Source organism: Chionomys nivalis, chromosome 1, assembly GCF_950005125.1.
Source record: "Chionomys nivalis chromosome 1, mChiNiv1.1, whole genome shotgun sequence".
Classification (NCBI taxonomy): domain Eukaryota; kingdom Metazoa; phylum Chordata; class Mammalia; order Rodentia; family Cricetidae; genus Chionomys; species Chionomys nivalis.
The window spans coordinates 56,637,152-56,653,154 of record NC_080086.1 but is presented as its reverse complement, the minus strand read 5'-3'; the positions used below and the strand labels follow the sequence as shown (position 1 = coordinate 56,653,154).

General features: G+C 44.4%; 1 pseudogene; it reads right to left on the bottom strand.

Annotated features, from left to right (window-relative positions):
* The window catches only part of LOC130872182 (glyceraldehyde-3-phosphate dehydrogenase-like), a 75,314-nt pseudogene that overhangs the window by 47,885 nt on the left and 11,426 nt on the right, over nt 1-16,003 (bottom strand).

Below are 16,003 nucleotides of genomic sequence, written 5' to 3'. Positions count from 1 at the left end.
TAACTTTAGGAGGACTTTTGGCAAGGCCTGTATCCAAGTAGCAGATGAAGACCGCAACAGGTTGACCATTGAAACTTTCCTTATTGTATTTGTGACGTTTAATACTATCAATTGGAAGTCTAGAAACTTCAAGGAGAACGCCTCCAGGCACACCTGTGGGGGAAATTATTAGGTTAGTTTTTGCCCACACCTGTGAGGAGTTCTCTTGATGAGGAAGACAAGTTCTAAAAGCGGATGAAACAGTCCCTGGGCTTGGGTCCTGCACTGCATACAAACGAGGATGCTAACTGGAAGTGAGCGTTTATTGCTCTCGTCTTCCTTGACTGCTTCAAGCCCTATTGACTTCCCTGCCCTGTGTGAGCCACAAAATTCTTTCCTCCCTTCCTTTCTTAAGTTGTGTTTGTCCAGTTATTTTATCACAGCCACAGGAAAAGCAAACAAGACAGTTCCTTCTCCACACTTCCACTCAGCCTTCACCAAAGCTCATCCATGCTCGTCTCCTGGGGGACCAGTACAACAGGCTGCAGCATGATTTGTCGGGCAGTCTTTCCCAGTATGCTCTGGTAGTTGATGTGCAACAGCTGTGTTGACCATCCTATCTCCTTCTCTTTGGGAATAAACAATTGAGCAAAGTAATCAATTTCACCCACTCATTTTCTTCTGAAATTCCTTTGATATCACTTAAAGGAGGAGTAGTGTGTGTGTGTGTGTGTGTGTGTGTGTGTGCTTATGTGTGCTCGCGCATGCAGAACAGGATACTTCATGAGTCTATGGAGGCCAGAGGACAACCTTGTTATTCCTTAGATACAATCTACTTTATATTTCTGAGACAGGGTCTTTCTGTCCTGAAATTCAGCAAGAGGCTAAGCTGGCTGGCCATAGAGGTCCAGGGATCGGGATCCATATATCTTTGTGTTCCTACTGCTGGGATTCTTCTTTCCTTCCTTCTTTCTTTCCTTCTTCCCTCCCTCCTTCCTTTCTTCTTTTCTTCATTCACTTATTTATTTTGTGGGTGATAAGGATCCAACTCTCCCTGGGTACTGGGAAGTTAGTTCCTGTAGGGAGCACTTGGTGTGGGTGCAGATGATTCGGAGGGCTGCTCCAGTATTATCTAAGCTTATTTTCTGTACTCAACCTCCCCTGCTTTCTTTCCATAATCATCTGTAAAATGAAAGTAATCACTCCTAGCTCACAGGGTATTTGTTTATTAGGACATATGTGTGTTTGCATGTGTATACATATATGTGCAGGTGTGTGCGGAGAGCAGAAGTCAATCTTGTGTTGTTCCCCAGAAATGCATTTTGTATAATTAGGCATATGAGTGTTTTGCCTGCATGGGTGCTAATTTTCCACACATGTGCAGTGCCCACAGCAATCAGAAGAGGGTGTGAGATATCCTGTAACTGGATTTACAGATGGGTGTTAGTTGCTGTGTGGGTGCTGGGAACAAACCCAGGTTCTCGGCAAGAGCAGCCAGTGCTTTTAACTGTGAGGCATCTCCTAGCAGCCACCACCTTGTTTTTGGAGACAGGGTCTGTCAGCTGTCTGGAGCTCATCAAGCAGTCTAGGCTGACTGGCCAGTGAGTGCTGGAGACCCAGCAGACTCTGCCTCCCCAACACTAGGATTACAGGCACACGGTGTACCTGGCCTTTTCAAGTTTGGCGCCTGGAGCCCTGGCGTGCCTGGGTAGGCTCCCAAGATCTATAAGATCTATTCCACTAAAAGTAGTGAAGAGAGGGGGATGAGCTGACAGTAATCGAGGCACTTTTTAAAAAATTTAGTCAGATGCACTCCCTTCTGTTCTTCTGATGTTGTTTCAGAAGCCAGTGAGTAACTCTTCTGTACCTGTGTCTTGCTCCTATGAGTCTCTGAATCTGTAGTGGCAAACAGTCCATGTTCACACTGCGGAGATAGTTAGAGTCACTTTCCAAGTCTGTGCCTCAACTTTGCCATCCCCTGGGAACTACTGATTGGATCATAGCCCAGTTTTAGCCTATACTGTTAAGTATCTGAAAAACGTTTGGTTTCCATTAACATAGTGACATGCTAGACCGAGGAAGTGGCTTAGTTGGTAGGATGCTTGTCATGTATGCATGAGGACCGAAATTTGATCCCTAGCAGCTAAATAAAAGCAGGCATCTCAGTGCTGGGAAGCGAGAGAGAGGAGACTCCATGGGACTCACTGGGCAACCAGCCTAGCCAAATTGGTTACCTGCAGGTTCAGGGAGAGACGTGATCTCAACACATAGGGTGCAGAATAATTGGCCTGACATTGCTCTCTGACCTCTGCATGCATGTGCACACGGATGTGCCTGAACACACATACACATACCCAAACATGCAAACGCATGACTTGTGGTGTCCCCTTTCTTGCTGCCACTGCCCTTCCATGCTAGCATCACATCTGCCATTGACACCAAGCGTCTTGTGTTCACAAGGGAGGAAGCATGATGAGAATGACTGGAATCACAGATATGTTGGCTCTGACTTCTATAAGACACTCAGCCAGTTCCAGCAGCCCCTTGGCTAGGGATTTCTTGCCTTATAAAGAAGCCACTTTTGTCTGAGCTTGTATTTTCCAAAGCCTCCCTCTCTAGGGATATGCACGCCCATTGCTTTTGGTAAGACTGTGTTCGACCAGAGATTCAGAGAATAGTAAGAATTTAAAGTACCGTGACTTCATCATCTCTCCTCTTTGTAGAGACGACAGCCCAGTTGTCTACTGCTACATCACAGCCTGAGTGGCTTCCCTCAAGCTGGTTACCTCTTTCAATTTTGAACTGCCTAGCTTTGGTTTGGCAATTCTTCCATTCCTTGTAATATCTGCCGCAGCTAGTGGTACCTGAAGGTCACTGGTTTTGTTCCCCTACCGCCTTGACAGGGGTAGCTAAAGCCTGGCTTACCTGGAACACTGGCTTCCTCTCTTCCCATGGAATCCTGGGGCTTCTTCCTGTCTACAGGGCCCCTTCATCTGGCCTTGCTCTCCATGGCGCCTCAGGTCTTTCTGTGTTTGCTTTGGTTGTATTTCTCCCAGGACCTTGCATAATGCTAGGCAAATATTCAACCACTGAGTTAGGTGGCCAGCCTTTTGTGTTTTAAAGGCTGGCTTTAAATTTATTATGTATCCCTGAACGGCCATGAACTCTACTTTCCAAGTGCTGTAATGACAACTGTGCACCACTGTGCCTAGAAAGACAGTAAGGCTTTAGCCCTTGTGCATATTGTCACATTTGTCATCCCTGTTGATAAAATGAGAATTGTTTAGATCAAAGATAGAGGGCTGTCTATAGGCAGGAATATTTTATTGGGGGACACTCTTCACAGGTTCATTAGTATAGAAACTGAGGGTTGGACTTTGAAAGCTGGGTATCCAAGATAGTTGAGTCACGACTATCTAAATAGGAGAATCATGGAGGAATGAGAGGTGTGTAGTGAGACAGGATGGGTATGAGTAGAAGGGAAGGCTCTCATATGTTTGGCCCAGGGCTCTATGTCTAGGGTCAGATAGGTCTGTAGAGAATATTCCTATACATTCTAGAGTATTTAGCATCATCCGTGCTACAGCATCCTTACTATAGTTGGATGCCGAATGTCCTCCAAAGCTCCTTGAGTTAAAGGCTGGTTTCCAGAGTGGTACTGCTGGGAACAGCTGTGGATTTTCAGGAGGTAAAGCCTTCTGAAAGGTTTTCACTGGAAGTGTCCCCACAGAGGGAACTCTGAAGTCTTTACCTCCTGGATCGTGAGGAAAGCAGCTTGCTCTGCTGTGTGCTTCCCACATTGCCATCTGGTATCCCATCATGGGCCCAAATTATTGGGGTCCCTCTATCTTGGACTAAAACCTGTAAAACTGTGAGCCAAAGTAAACTTTTTTCAGTTAATTAACTCAGGAATTTAATTAAAGTAACATGAACCCATCTATTGCACTGGCCTCTCCCCTCGAGAAACCAGTAACATACCCTTTTCAGTTGTGACAGCTCTAAATGTCTCCAGATGTTGCTTAATGTCCTCCTGGGTACAAGCCACTCCCTAGTGGAGAAGCCCTGCCCAGTCACAGTGGTGTTTGTAGTGTATCTGTGACTGTTCAGAAGCCCAGCTAGGCTACAAAACTGCCTCACAGGTGGGTCAGTGTGCACATTTCCAGTCTTCAGTTTTTACAGCTGGAAGTGGAAAAAAAAAAAAAAAAAACAGAATCAGTTTCACATGCTTTGGTGAAAACTTTACAATGTTCATAGGCTTTGTAACTCCTGCCAGTAAATGCCCCAAATGTACACTTTAAAAAAAAATGTTTTCCTTATCTATCATCTCCCTATCTATCTATCTCCCTATCTATCTCCCTATCTATCTCCCTATCTATCTATCTATCTATCTATCTATCTATCTATCTATCTATCTATATATCTATCTATCTTCCTATCTATCAATCTATCATCAATCTATCTCTGTATGTGTCTGTGTGAGTATACACACCTGTGTGTACTTGCCTTGCTTGCATAGAGAACTGAAAAGAGGGTGTACTCATTGTTCTTTGCCTGTTCCTCTCTGATTTTTTTCTCTCTTTTTTGAAACCAGATCTCTGTTCCTTTGGGGGAAGGTTTTTTTGAACCCTGGACTCATACTCAGTGAGGCTGCAAGCTAGCAAGCCTCAGCGAGTCTCCTGGCTCTGTCCCCTTTGCTTCTGGGTTACAGGTGTTTATGGTTAATCTCTCTCTCTCTCTCTCTTCATCATCTGTCTGTCCATCCATCCATCCATCCATCCATCCATCCATCCATCCATCTGTCCATTCATTATCCATCTATCATCTGTCTGTCTATCTATCTATCTATCTATCTATCTATCTATCTATCTATCTATCATCTATCTATCATCTATCTAATCCATCTATCCATCCATCTATCTATCTACACATCTATCTATCTGTGTTTATGTGTCTGTGTTGAGTATTCACCTATGTGTATACTTGCCCATGCATGCAAGGGGAGGTGAGAAACAGGTGTTTATGGTTAATGAATACCCACTTGTTATTTGGGTGCTGGGATCCAAACTGTGTTCCTCACAGTTGTGGATCAATTGCTTTAAACCATCTAGTCATCTCTCTAGTCTTCCAAGTTCACTTTTAAGGTCCTTCTCCCAAGTGCATGCTGGCCTGTTGTGGTGGTTTGAATGAGAATGGTCCCCATAGGCTCATGAAGTTGAATACTTGGTTCCCAGTTGGTGGAACTGTTTAGGAAGAATTAGGAGGTGTGGTCTTCTTGGAAGAAGTATGACACCAGGGTTGGGCTTGAGGTTTCAAAAGCCCATGCTATTTCTAGAGCTCTTTCTCTCTCCCCACCCCCAGTCTCTTTCTCAGTCTCCCTCTTCCTCTCCCCCTCCCCACAAACACACACACTTCATGGTGTGTCTCAAGATGTGAGCTTTCAGCTCCTGTTCCAGTTCCATGCTTCCCACCATGATGGTCATAAACTTGCCCTCTGAAAGTGTGATCATCTATTAAATACTTTTTTCTATACATTGTCCTGGTCATGGTGTCTCATTATAGCAACAGGACAGTAATGAAGTCACCCCATATGCTATGCTACTTCTCTGCTGGTGCACAATGATCAGAATCCTCTTGCCTTCCCTCTCTCTTTCACCAAATTCTTCTACATACAAGTATATGAGTTTTATTTGTTATGGGTTTTGGTGGTGGTGTTTGTTTATATGTTTGTTTGAGACAGGGTCTCACTGTGTAGCTAGACATCTACCCAGAGGCCTTATTAGATCAGGTATGTTTAGTTATACTATCAGAAGACAGAAAAATGCTCATTAGCACAGAAGACACACACACACACACACACACAGAGAGAGAGAGAGAAAGAGAGAGAGAGAGACTTAGTTAGGATTTCTGTTGCTGTGAAGAGACACCATGACCATAGCAACTCAACTCTTATAAAGGAAAATTTTTGTTTATTTTGTTTTGCAAAATAGCGTTTCTCTGTGTGACAACCCTGACTGTCTCGGAACTTACTTTGTAGACCAGGCTGGCCTTGAACTGCTCACGTAGATCCATCTACCTTTGCCTCTTGAGTGTTAGGATTATGTGGGTGTGCCACAACTTCCCAGCAAAGGAAAATATTTAACTGGGGCTAGCGTATATTTCAGAGGTTGAGTTCTTTATCCCATGGCAAGAAGCATGATAGCATGTAGGCAGACATGGTGCTGGAGAAGTAGCTGAGAGTTCTACATCCGGATCCACAGGCAGCAGGAAGAGGCAATGAGCTACTAGACTTGGCTTGAGCTTCTGAAACTTCAAAGTCCACCTCCAGAGACACGCCCCCTCCAACAAGGCCACACCTCTAATAATGCCACTCCGTGTGAGTCTGTGGGAGCCAATTTCATTCAGACCTCCACAATATGTATACATATATAAAACATGTTTTGCATTTCTTTATATATGTTTGCATGTACATATATGTGTGTGTGTATATATATATGTCTATAAGTACACATCAGAATATACATCCATGCATTCTCTTTGGTTGAAAGCAGGTTGAATATACAGATTAGAAATAATAGTTAACTTCTAGTTACACTTGGACAAACTGGAGAAATTGATCTGGTAACTTTTGAGTCGAGGCTTGTCGTTACCATGGTGCTGAATAGTTTTATGTCAACTTGACTCAAGCTAAAGTCATCTAAGAAGAGAGAACCTTAATTGAGAAAATACTCCCGTAAGATTGGGCTGTAGGCAAGCATGATGGCATTTTCTTAGTGATTGATGGCCGAGGCCCAGCCCAATGTGTGTGGGCCATCTGTTGGCAGGCGTTCCTGGGTTCTATAAGAAAGCAAGCTGAGCAAGCCCTGAGAAGTGAGCTAGTCAGCAGCATCCCTCCATGGTCTCTGCATCGGCCCCTGCCTCCCTGTTCCTGCCATGCTTGAGATCCCGTCCTCACTGCTTTTGTTGATGAACAGTGAGTGAAATAAGCCCTTTCCTCCCTAAGTTGCTTTTGGCCATGGTGTTCTATCCCAGCAATAGTAGCCCTAACAAAGAGACCTGCCCCTAAGCTATGAAGGCTCATCTTCATAAAAGTTAAGGAAACTTGTCTGCCTTTCTCATCCCTGTGCTCAGAGTGACTGGAAAGCACGTGGTGGAGGGAAGGTGCTTGGGATACTCTTGTGAGGATGCTTGTGCTAGTGAGCAAAGGACTTAACTAGAAAGAGATTGTTGACACAGTACCACGTATACCTGTGCGTGGTATCACCACAGTCACGGCTGCTGGGCCTGTGAATCCCCCTTTGTCTGGAGGTTTATCCACTCTCCACAGGCTGTGTGCAGCTGTTTACTTGGCCCAGGTGATATTTGGACTAGGGTTTTATCCTTGATTCTGTTTGCTCTTCAACGTGGATGGAGGGAAGTGGCTGGTTCTGGATTCACTTTAATGCTGGAGTAACAGGATTTCCTGCTAGGTATGGCAAGACAATGGACAAACATACCTGGGACAATGATTCAAAGTTTAGGGCCAGAGCAGCAGGGTAAGTTCAAAATTTGATGAGAGATGAGAGGAAGCTACAAGAAGAAGCTGAGGTAGAGTGGAGGAGTCCGAATGCACCTTATGTGGTGGTCTTAATTGAGGTAGGCCATCTGTCTGTAGCCCAGGCTGGCCTGGAAGGCACTGTGTCTCAATGTGTAGCCCAGGCTGGCCTGAAACTCACTGTGGTCCTCATGTTGGCCTTAACCTTCTGGTAATCCTCTTGCTTCAGCTTCTAAATTCTGGGGTGATAGCTATTACATCTGGCAGTCTCCCCCTGTTGATTTCAGGGTAAAGTTAGACATCTAAGGAGAAATGTATTAAAATACAAATGAAATATCACTACAAAGGGCCAAGCCTTAACTAGAATAAGAAAGTTACTGGGGTATGACTGGATGTTATGCCAAGCCTCATGTTGTTTTCCTCTCTCCGGCTTCGTGTTCACTATGAGGTGACCAGCTCATTTCTCCACAGGTTCTGCCCAAGTTCATAGTGTCAAGCAACCATGTACCGAACCCTTGGAAACAGTGAACCCAACTACATCTTCCTTCCTTGAAGCCATTCTCTTGAAGATTCTGGTTGCAATCACATGGAAACAGTGACAATAGAAGTAAAGTGTTCTGAAACAGAGAGCGGTGCTTTCCCGGAGCCAAAGCTTCTGTCTTCATGAACTCACAAGCTTCTGTGCAGGGAAAAGGCAGATGTTTGGCAAACTGCAGCACGCATGGGAAGAGACAACTTGACCAGAGTAGAGTCAGGTCAATGTGCAGGCTCATCCGTCATTCTCTTTTCTCCTAATCGCGAGTCTCGACCTCCAAGCTGGGGTTACTTGTGCCTGAAGCCTTATTTCTACATAATTCCCAGAAGAATTAAGTTCTAGGCTTTTTCAGGCACTGACAACTGTCTCTTCTGCTGTGGTTTTGAAGCATTTTGAACTCACAGGAAGTCCTTGTTAGCAAAGGAAAACTGATGCTAGACAGAGATTTGAAGCCAGGAGAATGGTATAGGTGTGTGCATAGGAAGAGGGCGAGCTTGGCAGGAGTTTACCTTGAGAGAGAACGAATATAATACTATAACAAGAGAATCATTTTCCCTTGCTTAATAAATTATTATTTCTGATAATAGCTATGTATAAGAAGCAAAGAATTAAGAAAGCATTATTATCTGGCTTGAAGGTTTGGCTAACAAAATTGTATGATAAAATGGCATGGCAAATGAACCTGATAGTGGAAAATGATTTCTGTTTATACACAGATGTATGCAGACATACAGTCTTTAGAACTTTTGGAATTGAAATATGCTTACAGAAACAGGGTAGGTAGACTGAGTATTCATTTTTATTAATTGTCCATATTCACACACCTAGCACCTCTCGAGTAGAGCACGGCAGCATCCTTGCATGTTCAGATTTGGTCGCCACCCAATTCTCTGCTACAAAAATCTCAATCTTCTTGCTTTCTAAAAGCTTGCATGAGTTTTAATCTTTCTTTAACCACACTCAATGGAGTCCCTCCTTTTTCTCTACGTTACATCTGTGAGCCCTACAGGTGTTGTGGCTGGTAGCTTTTACAAATTCATTCTTCTTGCTGTAGCGTCTCTACCATATACATTGAACTTTATTCCCCACTGGTTGATAGTTGGGAAATTCCTCATCTGAGGCTGTTGGGAACAGACTGGGACAGTATCCAGCCTGAACTGTTCCTAGAGTTGCTACCATGACAGTTGAGAAAGCCGCAGAAGCAAGAAATCTCTCCGACCTTCCTCTGCTCACTTCCTCTGAAGCAGGTCATGTGGCCCTCATTCTAGCAAGCTCCCCGCCCCAGGCCTGGAAGAAGGGGCAGAGATGAAGACACTGAGATGCCAAGAACTGTCAAGCCCTCCACTTCTAGCTTATCACCACGAGGCCACACCCCTCTGTCTAGCCATCATACTTCTACATACCCCTGTAAAAATAATGTTTGGTTTTTGAGTCTCCATCTCTAGAAGGTCCCACATTATACAAAAATTATGTAATTGGAGTGCCTTTCTCTGTTCCTCTGTCTTTCATTGTAAGGACCTCAATCAGTGCTTGTGTTCATGTGTGAATTTCGGTCATATGCTTTCCAGTTGGGTCACAGGTTAGTATTTTTCTTCTTACCTGGGGATCTGTTCATTTGATCTGAACTCTTTAAAATTTTTCCCATGTTGGAGCTGAATGGGTTAAGGGCAGCAATTAGCCCATTTACCTAAGAAAGGACACAGTGGTTCAGCAGCAGAAGTGAGAAATCATTATACCCACAGTGTGGCAAAACAAGGTAAGTAGCAGGGCAGAGAAGAGGTTACTAAAATAGAGGTTTGTGAAGGGAGGGATGTCATTGATTCCCCTAAATGTTTTACTGAAAGATGTCAGAAGACCGATGGAGCTTCCAGTTATACTTTCTTTCATGCTGCTTCTTGGATACAGGCAAAAACATTTCCCATCACACATCACGCATGCAGCTGAGAAACGGTCCATTTCTTTGGACTAGATAAAAGACATTTCAAAGCAGTAAGAAGGGGATGTATCTCTTGTATACCCTGTAGAACTGTCATGAAGGCCTTGTGCTATAGTTTAATTGGCAGTATTTTTATTCTTCCATGGAAGTGGATAAACAATAATGTACTTAAAAGCAATATTAGCTTAAAGCTGATGAAATATATTTAAAGTTATATCAATGTCATAACTTCTTAGCACAACCATTGAGCTCGGCAGTTTGCAAACAGTGTTTCATTTAATTTAGTCTTCACAGCAGCCTCAGGTGGTGGATATGATATTTTTGTCCATGGAGAATCAGACTCTTTATTTATATGCATTGTTGTTTGACCTTGGGAATTACAGATAGTTGTGAGCTGCCATATGGGTGCTGGAAATTGAACCCTGGTCCTCTGGAAGAGCAGTCAGTGCTCCTAACCACTGAGTCATCTCTCCAGACAATTTAAATGAGGCAGATCAGAAGTAAGTGATGAAGCCAGGATTCAAACTCAGGTATTTGTCACTTACGGAATATCAACTTCTCAAGACAAAGAAATCAGTGATTTGGGGCTGCTCTATTAGATGAGGAATTCAATTGAGATGAAGAAGGGCAAGAAGATAGTTTTGGCATTGTCCTTCGACAGCAGTATTCTTCACTTCGGTGTGTGTGTGTGTGTGTGTGTGTGTGTGTCAGAGAAGAGGAGTGTGCAGGTATGTTGGTGTGGGTGTTCTTGCCTGTGCAAATGTTTGTGGAGGGCAGAGATTGATGTCTGGTGTCTTCCTCTATCACTTTCCACCTGGAGCTCACTGTTTTGGTTGAATTGGCTGGCCAGAAAGCCCCAGAATTCACCTGTGTCCCCTGCCCTCCAACACTGGAGTTAGAGATGTGTGGTGCTGTGCCCAGCTTTCATGTGGATTCTGGGACTCTGACCTCAGACACTCATGTGTGCAGCAAGCACTTTACCCACTGAGCCATCTTCTGGCCCAACTCAAGCTGTTCTAGTTATAAAAGCCACCTCCTGGGCCTACTCTCTGGTCATCTGTTGCCAGCATCATTATAAATATGGATAGTTTCCTTGTGAGTGCCCCTGCTTCTGCCATTATCTGGGTGATCTGTTATCAATACAATTAGAGCAAGCTTCAATACATAAGTTAGGACATGTTCCTGCTCTGCCCCAAACTCTCCAAGGCTTCCTGTCTCACTTAGACAAAAATCTAGAATCTAGGCATCTGTAGATCCCATGGCCTTAGGTCACTGTTTGGCTCCCTTTCATATTACTACCCCTCCCTTGGGCACAACATCATCTCTCTCATTTGCCCTACTTGGCTCTGTCTTACTTTGTGTCCCCTGACTATGGACTTGGAGACCAGGGTTTGAGTATAAATCACTTGTTTGGAAAGTGCCCTTAGGAAACCGAAGGGGAGCTGGGAAAGAGGGAAGCACTCCTCTAAAGGATTGTTATCAAACCAGCAACCACTAGAGGCAACTGATCAAATTTCTATGGCAAAATTAGATCCAGCACTAGCCAGGTAAATCATGGGATAATGGTGTTATCTTGCCCAAATAGCAGAGGCCTGAGGAACTTCTCCACCAACTGTTGCCTGCTCCTGGGCTGTGTCTGTTCTCATTCCTGTTAGTGGCTTTGTGTGGGAACAGAGCAGGCTCCAGTGCCCAGAAAGAGCCCTGAGGTAAGAAGGATATGAATGCCGGGACGTTAATATTGGGCTGAGATGAAAATAATAAAGTTTAATGCGTAGATGTGAACAGGACCTGGGAAATGTCCACTGCAGGCCATAAGCTGGCTTGGATAATCACTTGCTGTGCCTTCTCACAATAATTCTCCAGAGCTCCTAACATAGGCCCTTATCTCCTGTGGGTTGTCTTTCTTCCTCCATTAAATAAGAGCTCCACAAAGTGGGTGCACTTTGGCCTGCTAGGTTTGCTGCCTTAATCCCAGGAATAGAGTCTGGAAGATTGCAAGAGTGAAATAAAAATTGAATGAATGAATTAATAAATGAAAGATGATCTTTTAAACTATCTATTTTGTTCCTATGTTTGCCATCTGAGTTGCAGTCCTTAAGGATGAAGACTAACCTATAGGCACCTTTAAGGCTGATGTTCCTGTTGTTTTATATTAGGTCTTGATTGTGAATGGCTTTGAACATAACCCCCCAATCACACTGAATATCTTTGCTGTGTACATATTCATGTATGTGCAGGTACACATGCAGGTTTGCACACATGTACCTGTGTGCACATGTGCATGGCACTTCAAGGACAATCTTGGTTGTTCTTCACACACCATTATCCATTTTTCCTTTTTTGAGACAGGGCCCAGAGTTCACAAGCAGGCTAGCCTGGCTGGCCAGTGAGTCCCAGGATTCTGGGTCTCTCTGTTGGCATTATAAGAACATGCTATCACACCTGCCTTTTTGTCTCCACAGGAGTTTTGGGACTTGAACTCGAGAACCCATGCTTTTGCAGTAAGGACATTTTGGAGGGATTTCCCCAGCCCAATATTGAATATCTTATTGTATGTCAGGCCCTGTTCAAAGTGCAAGGAATGCTGTGGTACATCAACAAGGAGTGACTTTGGCAGGAAGCAACAGAAACACCAAAGGCAATGGCCTTACCCAAGTGAGGGTTTTAATTTTCTTGTGTAATTAGAAGTCTAGACACAAGCAGTCCCTGCTCTTATCATCACTCTGAGGGGCCATCAGGGACCATGTCTGCTTCTCTTTCTTGTAGTCCCAAGTTTGTTGCTCCAACATCAGCAGCTTCTATATTCCAAGCAGGAAAGAAAAATGGCAAAGGGAAATTTTATGTTCCAGCGAATGCTCCACCTTGGCATGCTTTCCTGGAAACCTTCCCCCATGGATTCTTACCCACTTAGTATCTTCTCCTATCAACAAGGGAGCTAAGAAAGACGCTTTCAATTTCTAGTTTTTTCTGTTTGTTGGACTCTTTGTTTGCGCACACAAATTTGAGGGAAAAGATACAGTTAAATACGGTTAAATTGGGAACCAGCCACACTAGCAAGAACCGAGTAGGAAGCATGGCCTACCTAGGCTGTCACCGTAGTGCAGAAAAACAGACCATAAGGCCGTGAGCATCCCCTTCTGCTTGGCAGCTACTCCCAACAGTCCTGAGTGCTGTGCAGTGGTCAGGGAAGGGAGGAGCTGAAAGGTGACTCAGATTCTGCCATTTACCTGGAGTTAGGGAAGAGCTGACTTTGGAGCTGGCTTCCTGTGGCAAGAGAGAGGCAACCTCACCTTGACTGACCTACATGCTGTTGATTATACTCTAGGAAGAGAAAGTGGTAGAACCACGCGCACCTAGCTCTGTAAAAGAGAAGATAGCAAACATGCTCTGTGAGTGCCCCCCTGCTCCCCACCCCCAGTCCCCCACTCCTACTGGTGCCTTTTTCTTCTCTCTTTCACACAAAGCAGAAGTTTAAGTATTTCCTTGATGGGAAATGACCATGGGAGGTAAATATGCTAATAAGCTTTTGTTAGTTATTTTCTTTTGAAGTGCCTGTGTGTGTGTGTGTGTGTGTGTGTGTTCCTCTTGACAAAGTGTGGCACTCAAGTCTCACAACAAACTTTTGTATACAAGCAAAGACACCACCAAACAAAACAAAAGAAAAAAATAATGGTACTTTTCTTTGCTCCCCTGTCAGGACAAGGGAAATAAGCAGCTGCAGACATTAAAGCTTTTCTGTATTACATGTATTTATTCATGTATATATTAATGCGGGTTATACAGGTTAAAGGAACGCTTTCAGGAACTTGTTCTCTCCTGCCAGCATGTTGGTCCAAATCAAGGTGCCAAGCTTGGCAGAGAACTTCATTACCCACTGAACCGTTTCGGCAACCCGGATGTGGACAATCTGTAATAGAACAGTTTGAGGGAAATTCTGTTAATAAGTAGGCAAGCCTGGTGGCTGCAGAGCTTATAAAAGGAAGTGCTAGCTGTTAACTCAGTTCTGTGTCTTCCAGAGCCTGTCCAAGGCAATGCAGACCCCACGAGGGGTTCATACATGGTCTCAGAATCACTTTTACAGACTGCTTCTTATTTCAGAAGTCCGGCTCATACTTAAACTGCCCTTCTCCTGTAATCAGATTGATGACTACCTTAGTTATCATCATAGAACCTTCATCCAGTAACTGATGGAAGCAGCTGCAGAGATCCACAGCTAAGCCCTGGTCCAAACTCCTGGAGTCCTGTCAAAGAGAGGGAAGAGCGATACTATGAGCAAAGAGGCCAAGACCATGATGGGGAACCCACAGAAACAGCTGACCCTGATTGACAGCTGGGAAACCAGCACAAGACCAAACTAGGCCCTCTGAATGTGGGTGACATTTGTGTGGCATGTGAAGTTTGTGGGGCCACCAGCAGTGGAACCAGTATTTATCTCTAGTGCATGAACTGGTTCTTTGGAGCCCATTCCCTTTGGAGGGATTCCTTTCTCAGCCTAGATACAGTGGGGAGGGCCTTGGACCTGCCTCAAGTGATGTGACTTACTTGATTGACTGCCCACGGCAGGCCTCTCCCTCTCTGAGGAGTGGATGAGGTGTGGGGAGAAGATGGGAGGAGTAGGAGGATGGGAGGGAGAGGGAATTGGGATTGGTATATAAAATAAGATTGTTTAAAAAAAAAAAAGTCCCTGACATGGAAGAATATGGCAGGATTTGGTTTTGGTTCTACAATGCCAGAGCCTGACTGGCATCCTGACTCTAGGCAAGAACTCTACCACTGAGCCCCGATGCACCCACTGATAGCCCTGTGTGTATGATCGTAATCGGCATTTTAAGGTGGTTGGACTCGTTTTCCCTTGAGCCTCAGCTGATGTGAGTTTTCTGTTTACTGGCGATCATTTTCTAGCGGTGCCTTATGCTATGGGCTGTTGTCCTTCACACAAATCGAGAACTCTGGTGGCCCCTAACAACACCCTAGCTCAATGAGAATCAGCAGGCACATTCAAGTTCACTTGCAAGAGAGTCAACGAGAGCGGGATGTGAAAGTGTCAGTAAACGCCATGGTTGTGAGGTTGCCCCAGGTCTCAGTGGCTACTGATTTTTCATTGTTTTGCAGAATAAATGCTTCCCATCTTAGTTCATTTTTAGGTTGGGGTGGGGTCACTCTGTGTTTGCCCTTTGAGTGAAAACTAAGTGCCCTTTCAGCCGAGATGTCACCAGGATCCTAAGAAGACTCAGTGCTTCTCAAAGCTGCTGCGTACCGTGAGAGGATTTTCTCTTCTCTCTAGCCTTCTCTGTTCTTTATCTGCATGTTTCAGATTGCATCCTCTGCCTCCATTCTTTCCCTCCATTCTCTCCTATCATCCTCTTCCTTCCACCTTACTTTTTGTGGTGCTGGCAGTGAAACTCAGGCCCCACACATGGGAGGCAAATACCCTACCACTAAAATGAACTCCTCGTCCAAAGTTTCTCTTTTGAGTTGTAAGATCGGTAATACAGCCAGGCACTGTATGCTCCCATGTGGTCCCAGCTACCTGGGAAGCTGAGGCAAGAGTATGCTGGAGTGAGTACCACCTTGTAAACTGCAAGAACCTATCATGAAAGGGGAGAGGAGAGAAGGAAGGGGGGAGAGGTGTGGGAGATTCTGTTTAATAATGAGTTCGGACATGATGTTTAGGACATCTATCTTCCTACTTTCTCTACATGGAGAAGCCCTCCATCTTAGCTCATGTACTCATAAAGCTTTATACTTCATTTTTCTTCTTGCTCAGAATCCATCCTGCCCTTGCACAGACTTGGCAAGTATTCTACATCTGAACCATGTCCCAGACTGTTTTCTTGTGTGTGACAAAGTCCGTCTCCCTAGTGGCTGAGATTATAGGCATGTGCTACTCCACACTGCTAAAAAACCAAAGCAAACCAAAAACTGTGTTCTTGATTCCTGAATTCCATGACACTAACACCCTAATTCTACCTATAGAATAAACATAAAAACTGAAAGATTTTGAGAACCAAGATTTGTTCTT